The sequence below is a fragment of the Triticum aestivum genome, chromosome 6B, assembly GCF_018294505.1.
Source record: "Triticum aestivum cultivar Chinese Spring chromosome 6B, IWGSC CS RefSeq v2.1, whole genome shotgun sequence".
NCBI lineage: Eukaryota > Viridiplantae > Streptophyta > Magnoliopsida > Poales > Poaceae > Triticum > Triticum aestivum.
In genome coordinates, this window is record NC_057810.1 from 65,789,229 (window position 1) to 65,805,982 (window position 16,754).

The following is a 16,754-nucleotide window of genomic DNA, read 5'->3' on the forward strand; positions in this document are numbered from 1 at the left end:
CGTCGCCGCGGGCCATATGTATATGGAGGAGATAATCCTCAATCCAAACCGCGGGGTCTGTTGTGCCATCGTAGGATTCGATATTAACGGGTTTAAACCCTTCAGGGATTTGATGATCCATTACTTCGTCAGTGAAGCATAGTGGGTGTGCGGCGCCTCTGTATTGAGCAATATCGCGACGTAGCTCGAGAGAGCGTTGTCTGCTGTGTTCGGCCCGGCCGGAGTAGTTGTATCCGGCGCGACGGTATTCGTCGTGGGTCTTGGGGCGCCCACGTGATCCATAGATAGATCTGGATTGTCTTGCCTTGTCCTCCAATATATCTCGCAAGTCCGGCGCGTTCCCCCGTGGCTTCATGCTTTTTGAGCGATGCCGGGGTACGGTTTTGGTGGAGGGCTTGCATGCCTCTCTGTCGCGGCCACGAGGTGGTCGGTCTGCCGTATTGTGCGCTGGTGATGCAGGTTTGTACGCTTCCTCCTCTAGTCGGGGGAGCAACTTGCGTTTTGGGTAACTTTTGGAGGGGCGTTCGAGTTCATACTCTTCGGCCGCGAGGACCTCGGTCCATCTGTCGGCCAGTAGGTCTTGATCAGCTTGAAGCTGTTGCTGCTTTTTCTTTAGGCTGTTTGCCGTGGCCATTAGCCTGCGTCTGAAACGCTCTTGTTCGACGGGATCCTCAGGCACGACGAATTCGTCGTCGTCGAGGCTTGCCTCGTCTCCGGAGGGAGGTAAGTAATTATCATCCTCGACCTCTTCGTCTGCCGCCCTCTCGTGAGGGCTTGCTTCTGCCTCCTCCTGCGCTGGATCGTGCTGGAGGGGGTTGTCTTCGGCACTTTCCGGGGTGCTATTATCTCCTGTGCCGGAATCTCCATTCTTGCTGTGGCGGGATTTAGAGCGGCGCCGCTGACGTCGGCGCTTGGGCTGTTTCTTTAAGGAATCGGCCTCCGCTGCTTCTTCGCCGTCCCCATCTTTTGGGGTGTCCACCATGTATATGTCGTATGACGAGGTAGTCTTCCAGTGTCCTGTAGGCACTGGTTCTTGATAGTCTCCGGCATCGTCGTCCATACCGTCGATGTCTTTGGGGTCGTAGTCGAGTACGTCGGTTAGATCGTCGACGGTGGCACGAAGTGGGTGGTGGGTGGGCTCTGAATTTCTTCGTCGTCCGCGTCCCAACCATCCTGGCCGTAGTTCGGCCAGGGCTCTCCGGATACTGAGAGATGCTTCAGCAAATTTAAGATATCGCCGAAGGGTGAGTGCTGAAAGATGTCCGCAGCGGTGAATTCCATGATCGGCGCCCAATTGGATTCGACTGGCAGGGGCGCAGGAGGTTCGAAGTCCGGCAGGGAGTCCGGCACCTCGGAGTCATGAGCTTTATGCGGGACAAGGTAAGTGTTCGGCTCCATCGCCGTAGAAGTTGTAGCTCCCGAGGCGGTGTCCAGCCATCCGTCCTCGATCTGAGCGATCGGCTCCGGACTATGGGTCGGAGCGGATTCGTGTGCGGCCTCCAAGGTGCTGTCCGGCGGCAGAGTTAGGTCGTGCCCATCGTGACAGCGCGGCACGCTCGGCTGTGGCTCGGATCCATCGAAGATCAAGTCCCCGCGGATATCGGCCGTGAAGTTTAGGCTTCCAAACCTGACCTGACGGCCAGGGGCGTAGCTTTCGATCTGCTCCAGATGGCCAAGTGAGTTGGCCCGCAGTGCGAAGCCGCCGAATACGAAGATCTGTCCGGGGAGAAAAGTCTCACCCAGGACTGCGTCGTTGTAGATTGAAGAGGCCATCAAGCCTATCGGTGACGACACAGAGGAACTCTCAATGAAAGCACCAATGTCGGTGTCAAAACCGGCGGATCTCGGGTAGGGGGTCCCGAACTGTGCGTCTAGGCGGATGGTAACAGGAGACAAGGGACACGATGTTTTACCCAGGTTCGGGCCCTCTTGATGGAGGTAAAACCTTACGTCCTGCTTGATTGATATTGATATTGTGGATGTTTACAAGAGTGGATCTACCACGAGATCAAGGAGGCTAAACCCTAGAAGCTAGCCTATGGTACGATTGTAAGGGTTATTGTTGTTTTGTCCTACGGACTAGAGCCATCCGGTTTATATAGACACCGGAGAGGGCTAGGGTTACATAGAGTCGGTTACAATGGTAGGATATCTACATATCCGTATCGCCAAGCTTGCCTTCCACGCCAAGGAAAGTCCCATCCGGACAGGGTGAAGTCTTCAATCTTGTATCTTCATAGTCTTGGAGTCCGGTCGATGATGATAGTCCGGCCGATGACAGTTCGGCTGATGATGGTAGTCCGGCTATCCGGACACCCCCTAATCCAGGACTCCCTCAAGTACCTTGGCACCTTTTGCCAAGAAGCAATAGGTGGGAGCATAGTCATCGACGCTCTTGTCAGCAGAGTTGGGGAGGTCATTTTCTTCAGTGTTGAAGATGGACTTGCTGATGTAAGTAGTAGCAAGAGCTAGGCTCGTCAAACCAGAGTCTGACTCCTCAGATTCCACCTCTTCCACATTTTCCTCAGATTCAGCTTCAGAGTCCATTTCCTTGCTAATAAATGCACGTGCCTTCTTGGAACTACTCTTCTTGTGAGATGAAGACTTTGAAAGATTTTGATGATGAGGACTTTGAAGATTTGTTCTTCTTCTTTGAGTCATCATAGTCCTTATCCTTGTACTTGTTCTTCTTTGATTCCTTTTCCCACTGAGGAGAATCAGACATGTAGTGACCAGGTTTCTTGCATTTGTGGCAAGTCCTCTTCTTGTAGTCACAGGATGAGGAATCATCACTTCTTGAGGATTTTACAAAGCGACCACAACGAGAGAACTTCTGGAATTTCTTCACGAGCATTGCTAGCTCCTGGCTCAGTTCTTCAGGATCACCAAGGCTGCTACCAAAATCTTCACCTTCAGATTTAGAGACTGACTTGGCCTTCAAAGCACGTGATCTTCCATAGCATGGTTCATAGAGATCTTTCTTCTCAGCAAGCTGGAACTCATGAGTATTTAGCCTCTCAAGGATATCAGCGGGATCTAGTGACTTGTAGTCTCCTTGCTCTTGAAGCATTAGTGCCAGAGTATCGAATGAGGAATCAAGTGATCTCAGCAATTTCTTCACCACCTCATGGTCGGTGATGTCAGTGGCACCAAGTGCTTGAAGATCATTTGAGATGTTAGTGAGGCGATCGAAGGTTTGCTGAACATTTTCAATGTCGAGTCTTTTGAAGCGGTTGAAGAGATTGCAAAGAACATCAACTCGGGAGTCACGTTGAGTGGAGACTCCTTCGTTGACCTTGGACAACCTGTCCCAAATCAGCTTAGCAGTTTCCAAAGCACTCACTCTGCCATACTGTCCTTTACTCAGATGAGCACATATGACATTCTTCGCTTGAGAACCAAGTTGCTTGAATCTCTTCACATCAACATCATTCACAGACGGAGTGACTGAGGGGAGATCGTTATCAATTGCCTCAAGATGCATGAGCATCTTGTTCTTCCAGTAGGGGTAGTCCGTCCCATCAAAGGTAGGACACCTAGCCAAGACCTTGGTCATTCATGCAGTCGACATAACTAAAACTCCGGGTGGTTAAACCAAAATCACACAGAACAAGGGAGTACCTTGCTCTGATACCAATTGAAAGTGCGTTATATCGACTAGAGGGGGGTGAATAGGTGATTTTACAAATTCATCACTGATGAATTTCTAGGTGAAGAAATTCCTAAGCAACGACACACTAGCAGCAGAATAAGTACTCAGATATAAGCATAGCAGAGCAACAGCATAGTCATCATGATGAAATGAAAACAAGCACAGAGTATAGATAGTATGAAAACGGGATAAGCAGGCTGAAGGCAGTGAGACTGAAGAAATAGGATTGAGGAATTAGAGAAAGTCTTCAGTTAACATCTTCAAACAGTAATGATCAGGTTCATCAACACATGAATGAGGAAATGAAAGAGTTGAGGAAATTGAACCAGTTGGCTTGGTGAAGACAATGATTTGATAGACCAATCCAACTGTTGTGACAGTTGTATGTCTGGTTGGAGCGGCTGAGTATTTAAACTCGAGGACACACAGTCCTGCACACACAGTCCTCATCGTATTCTCCTTGAGCTAAAGTCACACAGACCTCGACCAATCACTCGTGGTAAGTCTTCGGGTGACTTCCAAACCTTCACAGACTTGGTTACTCGGCAATCCACAATTCCTCTTAGATGCTCAGACCATGACGCCTAACTGTCTGGAGGATGCACAGTCCTCAAAGGTAACAAGCATTGGTTCCACATAGGAACAATCTCTTCAGTGATGCTCAATCACTTTGGGTTTGTAGGTGTTTGGGTTTTTCCTCGCTTGATGATTTTCGCTCAAAGTCCTCGAGGGATTGGATGCTCTCAATGACAAGTGTCAGTTTCTCTTGGAGCAGCCAACCAGCTAGTAGTTGTAGGGGGCGGCAATTTATAGCCTAGGGAGCAGCCCGACATGATGAGACATAAATGCCCTTCAATGATATGACCGTTAGGTAGGAATATATTTTGGGATAGCTGGCGCGTAGCACATCAATGGTCGGATTTGAGGTTCAAATTTCTCAGGGCTATCATGTTCCTCACTGTGTAGGCAATCCGCACTGCGAATTCCTAACTCCTTAGTCAGAACAAATTCCTTAGAGACCAGAAGATCTTCGTCTCTGTCACTGAAGAAATTGACCGAACTGATATGAGATTTCCAATGGCTTCACTCGAAAGGATTGGGTAGGTGTAGGATTTTGAGATGAGCATCACTTGGAAATCAGTTTCCTTAGTATTACCTCGACCCCCTTTAATAGTACGGTGTTTCCTATGACTCAAGAAAGAGAAAATGAAACTACAAAAACAAAAGTCTTCACTCTTCATAATCGTTGCGTAAATATCCAAGTCTTCAAGGTCACATCAATTTCTTCACTTTCAAAGTCTTTAGGATACCAAAGTCTTTAGGTGAAGACATTCATTTTTAGGGGTCAACTTTCATCATAAATATCAAACTCCTCATCGACTTATAGAGCCTATGTACACTCACAAACATATTAGTCCCTTAACCTATAAGTCTTCAATACACCAAAATCACTAAGGGGCACTAGATGCACTTACATGCTCCATCTTCTTAACACAAAGTATTTATCATGCACAAGTCCGATGACAAGCTGAGCAATTGGTTCATATTTTTTAACGCGCTTCAGCTTTTTCAACCCCCGCGCAATACATGAGTGCAAGCCATGGATATAGCACTATGGGTGGAATAGAATAGGGTGATAGAGATAATATAGAGAAGACAAAAAGGAAGAAAGTCTCACATTGACGCGACTAATCAACGGGCTATGGATATGCCCATCAATTTATGTCAATGCGAGGAGTAGGGATTGCCATGCAACAGATGCACTAAGAGCTATAAGTGTATGAAATCTCAAATTGAAAACGAAGTGGGTGTGCATCCAACTTGCTTGCTCATGAAGATCTCGGGCATTTGGGGAAGCCCATCATTGGAATATACAAGCCAAGTTCTATAATGAAAAAATCCCACTAGTATATGAAAATGAAACATAGGAGACTCTCTGTATGAAGAACATGGTGCTACTCTGAAGCACAAGTGTGGTAAAGGATAGTAGAATTGTCCCCTCTCTCTTTTTCTCTCATTTCATTTTTTTGTTTTCTATTTTTTACTTTTCCCTTTTTTTTCTTTTTTTGTTGGGCGCTTTTTGGCCCCTCTTTTTTTTTGCCGGAGTCTTACCTCGACTTGTGGGGGAATCATAGTCTCCATCATCGTTTCTTCACTGGGGCAATGCTCTAATAATGATGGTCGTCACACTTTTATTTACTTACAACTCGATACTAGAACAAAATATGACTCTATATGAATGCCTCTGGCAGTGTACCAGGATGTGCAATGATCTAGCATAGCAAAGATATCAAAAAAGGACAATCCATGAAAATATCATGCTAGCTATCTTACGATCATGCAAAGCAATATGACAATGAACGCTCAAGTCATGTATATGATGATGATGGAAGTTGCATGGCAATATATATCGGAATGGCTATGAAAATGCCATAATAGGTAGGTATGATGGCTGTTTTGAGGAAGATATGATGAGGCTTATGTGCGATAGAGTGCATCATATCACGGGGTTTGGATGCACCGGCGAAGTTTGCATGAACTCTCGAGGTGAGAAAGGGCAATGCACGGTACCGAAAAGGCTAGCAAATTGCGGAAAGGTGAGAGTGCATATAATCCATGGACTCGCATTAGTCATAAAGAACTCACATACTTATTGCGAAAGTTTATTAGCCCTCGAAGCAAAGTACTACTACGCATGACCCTTGGGGGATAGATTGGTAGGAAAACACCATCGCTCGTCCACGACCGCCACTCATAAGGAAGATAATCAATAATAAATCATGCTCCAATATCATCGCATAACGAGAGACCATACGTGAATGCTTCGGGAATCACAAACCTTAACACCATTATTCTTACTAAACCACAATCATTCACTAGTACCTCCCACATATTACCATCTCTATATTGCAAAACTACTGCAAAGAGTCAAACATATCATATTCAGTGATCTACAAGTTTTATGTAGGATTTTATGACTAACCATGTGAATGACCAATTCTTGTTGACTCTCTAAATAGATATAAGTGAAGCAAGAGAGTTTAATTCTTTCTACAAAAGATTTTCCCACGCTCCAACAAATATAAGCGAAGCAAAAGAGCATTCTACAAATTGCAATTTTCTATGTGTAGAGAAACATGCAATCCAAACTTCAATTGATATAAGTGAATCATATGAAGCATTCTATAAAGCCATACTCAAAAGATATAAGTTAAGCGCATGAAGCATTCTATAGATCAACTAAGGACTATCTCATACAAGCATGGTGCACAAAAAAAAGTGAAAAATAAACACAAAAGATGCTCAAAGAATTTACGCATATCATGTGACTGAATACAAATATAGCTCCAAGTAAAATTTCCGATGGTCATTAGAAGAAAGAGAGGATGCCTTCTGGGGCATCCCCAAGCTTAGTTGCTTGGGAGTCCTTGAATATTACCTTGGGGTGCTTAAAGCATCCCCAAGCTTAGGCTCTTTCCACTCATTATTCCTTCATCCACCGTGACCTCGCCCAAAACTTGAAACTTCAATCACACAAAACTAACAAAACCCTCGTGAGATCCGTTAGTATAATAAAGCAAATCACTACTTTAAGTACTGTTTCCAACCCATTCATATTTTATTTTTTCATTATAACTACGGTACTCTAACTTCACCACGGCTTATATCACCGATACAGTCCATAGATTCATCAAAACACGCAAAACAATGCATCAAAAACAGAATCTGTCAAAAAAACGAACAGTCTATAGTAATCTGAACATTAACCATACTTATGTAACTCCAAAAATTCTGAAAAATAAGGACAAAATAAAAATTTTGCATAGTAGTACTGTGTAAAAAATTCAGAAACTTTTGATGTTCGAGTAAAAAAATTAAATTCACGCACCACAGCCAAAGTTTCTGTTTTTGCACTACACATACCAAACGAACAATCTAATCATCCTAAAGGCAAATCTTGGCACATTATTTTTATAATACAATGGATTTTTACAAGGGATATTATTTTTGTTGAAAAGTTTATGTAATTCAAGATCTGTAAAGTTTCCATGGGCATGAATGAAGTTCAAGGAGCTCTGCCACTTGAATGCTGCTCATTTTTCTTACTTTCACTTTTCTTTTTGAAAAGTTTTAGGTTCCCCTATATATTTTTTTGGTTTTAAAACTTTTTAAAAGCACACTACAAAATAAAATGACTCTCTAAAACTTTCAGGTTGTCTCCCTGACAGTGCTTTCTTTAAAGCCATTAAGCTAGGCATATAGTGCTCAAGTAATTGATCCACCCGGATCCCAAGGTATATCAAAGCCAATTTTAATCAACAATTATTTGTATTTTAGTAGTGAGCACAAAGTAATATATATATCATGCAACAACGAAGTCTAACTCTATTCCTATGCATCGGCATGTCATAAAAGAACAATTCATGCACATCAAGTAAGGGCCAATACATAGCATAAGCAATTTCTTGCAATTTTATTGTATTGTAAACATAGAGAGGCGGAGATGTAGTTCCTCTCTCATAATAATTGAAAGTAGGAGCAGCAAGCACATCCATATTATATCCATCAAAATCATCCTGTGTAGTGGTGAAACACAACCCATCAATATAATCCTTAATAAGCACAAAATTCTCCGACATAGTGTAGTTGGGAGATTCAAAAAGATAATAGGACTATCAAGTGTGGGTGCAATAGCAACAATTTCATTCTTAATATAAGGAACTATAGCAATTTCATCTCCATAAGCATAATTCATATTGGCATCTTGGCCACAAGCATAGCAAGCATCAAGTTCATCAAAAAGGGATATTTCAAATGAATCAACGGGATCATAGAATTTATCATAGCAATCATCCTTTGATAAGCACAAAGGGAAATTAAATAATGTATGAGTTGAAGAGTTACTCTCATTAGAAGGTGGGCACATGTAGCTAATCCGCTCTTCCTCCTTTTGTTCTTCGATCTCCTCGCCATCTTTTTCATCCAATGAGCTCACAGTGTCATCAATTTCTTCTTCCATAGATTCCTGCAAAATACTATTCTCTTCTTGAACAGCGGAGACTTTCCCAATAAACTCATTAATATCGGTATTACATTCATAATTCTCTTAGCAATATTGAAGTATAGCATAATTTCCAGGTCTGTAAACATCATCATCAAAATTTCCACACTTTTCAAACAAAGATTCAATTTCATAAGCACCCTTAAAAGCAATGAATTCTTATATTCGTTCCACATCATAGTAATCATATATACTATTAGCATAAGAAGCCAAGGTTTCATTATCATTAAACTTACATTAAAAGGAAAGGTGTGGAGCCTTCATCCTAGAGCAACAAGTATAATCATATCTCAAGAATAAATTCCAAGCATACCAATGCAACATTTCAATCTGATCCCATAACAGTTTCCCTTTTTGATTCAAGAGATAATCCCAAAAGTATTCACGTTGATCCAACGTGTCTCCCATTATCAAGTTGAATGGGGTTTTCTCAGGATTATCAAAGTAGTGCATAATATTTTCCACATAATAAGCATCGAGGGTTTTAGGAGGTTCCCCATCTCCATGAGTAGCAAGTACACCTATTTTTTGGTATTTCATGTTCCATATCCATAACTAAAGATAGAGAACAACTTATGACAGAAAATAAAATCTACTTAGTGATAAAGCAAACAAGCACACACGAGAATATTCACCCCATGCTATTGCTCCCCGACACCGGCGCCAGAAAAAGGTCTTGATAACCCACAACTATATGGGATCAATTGTAGAATTTCTCAATAAGTAAGAGTGTCTAATCCAACGAGGAGCTAAAGGTAGAACAAATATTCCCTCAAGTTCTATCGACCACCGATACAACTCTACGCACACTTTACGTTTGCTTTACCTAGAACAGGTATGGAACTAGAAGTACCTTGTTGGTGCATGATAAGTTTGCAAGATAATAAAGAGCACGTAAATAAAAGTTAGGGGCTATTTAAATCAAGAAACAATTAAGTTAGTTTTAGTAGAGAGCTTTTTGTCACAAGAAAGTTATTTGTCCCTAGGCAATCGATAACTAGATCGGTAATGCAATTTTATATGAGGGAGAGGCATGAGCTAACATACTTTCTCTACTTGGATCATATGCACTTATGATTGGAACTCTAGCAAGCATCTGCAATTACCAAAGATCATTAAGGTAAAACGCAACCATAGCAATAAGTATAAAGTCCTCTTTACTCCCATACGCAACAATCCACTTACTCGGGTCTATGCTTCTGTCAGTCATGCCACCCACCATAAGTGAATCATGAACATGTTGCAACACCCTACAGCGGGGATCCCTCACGCTTGTGCGACACGGAGAGCACCATAGGACAACACCAATAATAAAGCATACAACTCAAACCAATCACGATCATCAATCAATCCACACGACAAAACGGTTCTACTCAAACATCATAGGATACACACCATCATTGGATAATAATATATAGCGTAGAGCACCGTGTTTAATTAGAGATTAGAGCGGGGAGAAGGGGTGTTACGCCGCTGCATATAGGGGGAGAGAGTTGGTGATGACGGCGGTGAATTTGTTGGTGCAGATCGTCGTCGTGATGATGGCCCAGGCGGCGTTCCGACGCCGCCGGGAGAGAGGGGGAAAGAGCCCCCCCCCCCTCCTTCTTCTTATTCCTTGGCCTCCCCCCTAGATGGGAGGAGGCTCTCCCCTCTGGTCCATGGACTCCATGGCGGTGGAGGGGCGAGAACCCCTCCAAGATTGGATCTATCTCTCTGCTTCCTTCTATTTCCGCGCTCCTGTTTTCTGGCCTTTCACCGTTTGTTAAATTTCTAGAGATCGGTAACTCCGATTGGGCTGAAATTTTAACACGATTTTTATCCATATATTAGCGTTCTTGCGGCTGAAGAAGGGCACCAACCGCCTTAACGGGTGGCCACAAGCCTACCGGGTGTGCCCAGGGTAGGGGGCGCCCCCCTAGGGCTTGTGGGCGCCTTGGGCATCGTCCCGCGTTGATTCTTTCTCCCAAAAATCACATATATTCCAAAATAAATCTCCGTAAATTTTTATCGCGTTTGGACTTCGCTTGGTATGGATATTTTGCGAAACAAAAAACATGCAACAAACAGGAACTTGCACTGGGCACTGGATCAATATGTTAGTCCCAAAAAATAATATAAAAATTTACCAAAAGTATATGAAAGTTGTATAATATTGGCATGAAACAATCAAAAATTATAGATATGATGGAGGTGTATCCGGGCGCAAGGGAGTTCACCGAGTTCTTCCTTGCGGCCGGCTACCGCCAGCTCCCCCGGGGCTCTCCAAGGTGTTGGGGAACGTTGCATAAAATAAAAAATTTCCTACGTTCACCAAGATCAATCTATCAGTTCATCTAGCAACGAGAGAGAGGAGTGCATCTACATACCCTTGTAGATCACGAGCGGAAGCGTTCAAGACAACGGGGTTGAGGGAGTCGTACTCGTCGTGATCCAAATCACCGGAGATCCTAGCGCCGAACGGACGGCACCTCCGCGTTCAACACACGTACGGTCAGCGTGACGTCTCCTCCTTCTTGATCCAGCAAGGGGGAAGGAGAGGTTGATGAAGATCCAGCAGCACGACGGCATGGTGGTGGATGCAGCAGGGATCCGGCAGAGCTTCGCCAAGCGACTACGGGAGGGAGAGGTGTAGCAAAGGGGGAAGGGAGGCGCCAGGTGTCAGGTTTGGCTGCCCTCCCATCCCCCCTCTTTATATAGGGACCCCAGGGGGGCGCCGGCCCTAGGAGATGGGATCTCCTAGGGGGGCGGCGGCCAAGGGGGGAAACTTGCCCCCCCCCCCAAGGCAAGTGGAGGCTCCCCCTCCCCTAGGGTTCCCAACCCTAGGCGCATAGGGGGGCCTAGGGGGGCGCACCAGCCCACCAGGGGCTGGTTCCCCTCCCACTTCAGCCCATGGGGCCCTCCGGGATGGGTGGCCCCACCCGGTGGACCCCGGGACCCTTCCGGTGGTCCTAGTACAATACCGGTGACCCCCGAAACTTTCCCGATGGCCGAAACTCGACTTCCCATATATAATTCTTTACCTCCGGACCATTCCGGAACTCCTCGTGACGTCCGGGGTCTCACCCGGGACTCCGAACAACTTTCGGTTTGCTGCATACTAATATCTTTACAACCCTAGCGTCACCGAACCTTAAGTGTGTAGACCCTACGGGTTCGGGAGACACGTAGACATGACCGAGACTGCTCTCCGGTCAATAACCAACAGCGGGATCTGGATACCCATGTTGGCTCCCACATGCTCCTCGATGATCTCATCGGATGAACCACGATGTCGAGGATTCAAGCAACCCCGTATACAATTCCCTTTGTCAATCGGTATGTTACTTGCCCGAGATTCGATCGTCGGTATCCCAATACCTCGTTCAATCTCGTTACCGGAAAGTCACTTTACTCGTACCGTAATGCATGATCCCGTGACCAGACACTTGGTCACTTTGAGCTCATTATGATGATGCATTACCGAGTGGGCCCAGAGATACCTCTCCGTCATACGGAGTGACAAATCCCAGTCTCGATCCGTGTCAACCCAACAGACACTTTCGGAGATACCCGTAGTATACCTTTATAGTCACCCAGTTACGTTGTGACGTTTGGTACACCCAAAGCACTCCTACGGTATCCGGGAGTTACACGATCTCATGGTCTAAGGAAAAGATACTTGACATTGGAAAAGCTCTAGCAAAACGAACTACACGATCTTGTGCTATGCTTAGGATTGGGTCTTGTCCATCACATCATTCTCCTAATGATGTGATCCCGTTATCAATGACATCCAATGTCCATAGTCAGGAAACCATGACTATCTGTTGATCAACGAGCTAGTCAACTAGAGGCTCACTAGGGACATGTTGTGGTCTATGTATTCACACGTGTATTACGATTTCCGGATAATACAATTATAGCATGAATAAAAGACAATTATCATGAACAAGGAAATATAATAATAATCCTTTTATTATTGCCTCTAGGGCATATTTCCAACAGTCTCCCACTTGCACTAGAGTCAATAATCTAGTTACATTGTGATGAATCGAACACCCATAGAGTTCTGGTGTTGATCATGTTTTGCTCGCGGAAGAGGTTTAGTCAACGGATCTGCGACATTCAGATCCGTATGTACTTTGCAAATATCTATGTCTCCATCTTGAACATTTTCACGGATGGAGTTGAAACGACGCTTGATGTGCCTGGTCTTCTTGTGAAACCTGGGCTCCTTGGCAAGGGCAATAGCTCCAGTGTTGTCACAGAAGAGAGTGATTGGCCCCGACGCATTGGGTATGACTCCTAGGTCGGTGATGAACTCCTTCATCCATATTGCTTCATGCGCTGCCTCCGAGGCTGCCATGTACTCCGCTTCACATGTAGATCCCGCCACGACGCTCTGCTTGCAACTGCACCAGCTTACTGCTCCACGATTCAACATATACACGTATCCGGTTTGTGACTTAGAGTCATCCAGATCTGTGTCGAAGCTAGCGTCGACGTAACCCTTTACGACGAGCTCTTCGTCACCTCCATAAACGAGAAACATGTCCTTTGTCCTTTTCAGGTACTTCAGGATATTCTTGACCGCTGTCCAGTGTTCCTTGCCGGGATTACTTTGGTACCTTCCTACCAAACTTACGGCAAGGTTTACATCAGGTCTGGTACACAGCATGGCATACATAATAGATCCTATGGCTGAGGCATAGGGGATGACACTCATCTCTTCTTTATCTTCTGCCGTGGTCGGGCATTGAGCCGAGCTCAATCTCACACCTTGCAATACAGGCAAGAACCCTTTCTTGGACTGATCCATATTGAACTTCTTCAATATCTTATCAAGGTATGTGCTTTGTGAAAGACCTATGAGGCGTCTCGATCTATCCCTATAGATCTTGATGCCTAATATGTAAGCAGCTTCTCCAAGGTCCTTCATTGAAAAACACTTATTCAAGTAGGCCTTAATGCTGTCCAAAAGTTCTATATCATTTCCCATCAAAAGTATGTCATCTACATATAATATGAGAAATGCTACAGAGCTCCCACTCACTTTCTTGTAAACGCAGGCTTCTCCATAAGTCTGCATAAACCCAAACGCTTTGATCATCTCATCAAAGCGAATGTTCCAACTCCGAGATGCTTGCACCAGCCCATAAATGGATCGCTGGAGCTTGCATACCTTGTTAGCATTCTTAGGATCGACAAAACCTTCCGGCTGCATCATATACAGTTCTTCCTTAAGATAGCCGTTAAGGAATGCCGTTTTGACGTCCATCTGCCATATCTCATAATCATAGTATGCGGCAATTGCTAACATGATTCGGACGGACTTCAGCTTCGCTACGGGAGAGAAAGTCTCATCGTAGTCAACCCCTTGAACTTGCCGATAACCCTTAGCGACAAGTCGAGCTTTATAGATGGTAACATTACCATCCGCGTCCGTCTTCTTCTTAAAGATCCATTTGTTTTCTATCGCTCGCCGATCATCGGGCAAGTCTGTCAAAGTCCATACTTTGTTTTCATACATGGATTCTATCTCGGATTGCATGGCTTCAAGCCATTTGTTGGAATCTGGGCCCGCCATCGCTTCTTCATAGTTCGAAGGTTCACCGTTGTCTAACAACATGATTTCCAGGACAGGGTTGCCATACCACTCTGGTGTGGAACGTGTCCTTGTGGACCTACGAAGTTCAGTAGCAACTTGATCCGAAGTACCTTGATCATCATCATTAATTTCCTCTCCAGTCGGTGTAGGCACCACAGGAACATTTTCCTGAGCTGCACTACTTTCCGGTTCAAGAGGTAGTACTTCATCGAGTTCTACTTTCCTCCCACTTACTCCTTTCGAGAGAAACTCTTTTTCCAGAAAGGATCCGTTCTTGGCAACAAAGATCTTGCCTTCGGATCTAAGGTAGAAGGTATACCCAATGGTTTCCTTAGGGTATCCTATGAAGACGCATTTTTCCGACTTGGGTTCGAGCTTTTCAGGTTGAAGTTTCTTGACATAAGCATCGCATCCCCAAACTTTTAGAAACGACAGCTTAGGTTTCTTCCCAAACCATAATTCATACGGTGTCGTCTCAACGGATTTAGACGGAGCCCTATTTAAAGTGAATGTAGCTGTCTCTAGAGCGTATCCCCAAAATGATAGCGGTAAATCGGTAAGAGACATCATAGATCGCACCATATCCAATAGAGTGCGATTACGACGTTCGGACACACCGTTACGCTGAGGTGTTCCAGGCGGCGTGAGTTGTGAAACGATTCCACATTTTCTTAAGTGCGTACCAAATTCGTGACTTAAATATTCTCCTCCACGATCTGATCGTAAGAATTTTATCTTTCGGTCACGTTGATTCTCTACTTCATTCTGAAATTCCTTGAACTTTTCAAAGGTCTCAGACTTGTGTTTCATCAAGTAGACATACCCATATCTACTTAAGTCATCAGTGAGAGTGAGAACATAACGATATCCTCCGCGAGCCTCAACGCTCATTGGACCACACACATCAGTATGTATGATTTCCAATAAGTTGGTTGCTCGCTCCATTGTTCCGGAGAACGGAGTCTTGGTCATTTTGCCCATGAGGCATGGTTCGCATGTGTCAAATGATTCATAATCGAGAGACTCTAAAAGTCCATCAGCATGGAGCTTCTTCATGCGCTTGACACCAATGTGACCAAGGCGGCAGTGCCACAAGTATGTGGGACTATCGTTATCAACTTTACATCTTTTGGTATTCACACTATGAATATGTGTAACATTACGTTCGAGATTCATTAAGAATAAACCATTGACCATCGGGGCATGACCATAAAACATATCTCTCATATAAATAGAACAACCATTATTCTCGGATTTAAATGAGTAGCCATCTCGTATTAAACGAGATCCAGATACAATGTTCATGCTCAAACTTGGCACTAAATAACAATTATTGAGGTTTAAAACTAATCCCGTGGGTAAATGTAGAGGCAGCGTGCCGACGGCGATCACATCGACCTTGGAACCATTCCCGACGCGCATCGTCACCTCGTCCTTCGCCAGTCTCCGCTTATTCCGCAGCTCCTGCTGTGAGTTACAAATATGAGCAACGGCACCGGTATCAAATACCCAGGAGTTACTACGAGTACTGGTAAGGTACACATCAATTACATGTATATCACATATACCTTTAGTGTTGCCGGCCTTCTTGTCCGCTAAGTATTTGGGGCAGTTCCGCTTCCAGTGACCCTTCCCTTTGCAATAAAAGCACTCAGTCTCAGGCTTGGGTCCATTCTTTGACTTCTTCCCGGCAACTGGCTTACCGGGCGCGGCAACATCCTTGCCGTCCTTCTTGAAGTTCTTCTTACCCTTGCCCTTCTTGAACTTGGTGGTTTTATTGACCATCAACACTTGATGTTCCTTTCTTGATTTCTACCTCTGCTGACTTCAGCATTGAAAATACTTCAGGAATAGTTTTCACCATCCCCTGCATATTGTAGTTCATCACAAAGCTCTTGTAGCTCGGTGGGAGCGACTGAAGGATTCTGTCAATGACCGCCTCGTCCGGGAGGTTAATGTCCAGCTGGGACAGGCGGTTGTGCAACCCAGACATTTTGAGTATGTGCTCACTGACAGAACTATTTTCCTCCATCTTACAACTATAGAACTTGTCGGAGACTTCATATCTCTCGACCCGGGCATGAGCTTGGAAAACCATTTTCAGCTCCTCGAACATCTCATATGCTCCGTGTTGCTCAAAACGCTTTTGGAGCCCCGGTTCTAAGCTGTAAAGCATGCCGCACTGAACGAGGGAGTAATCATCAGCACGTGACTGCCAAGCGTTCATAACGTCTTGGTTCTCTGGGATGGGTGCTTCACCTAGCGGTCCTTCTAGGACATATGCTTTCTTGGCAGCTATGAGGATGATCCTCAGGTTCCGGACCCAGTCCGTATAGTTGCTGCCATCATCTTTCAGCTTGGTTTTCTCTAGGAACGCGTTGAAGTTCATGTTGACATGAGCGTTGGCCATTTGATCTACAAGACATTTTTGCAAAGATTTTAGACTAAGTTCA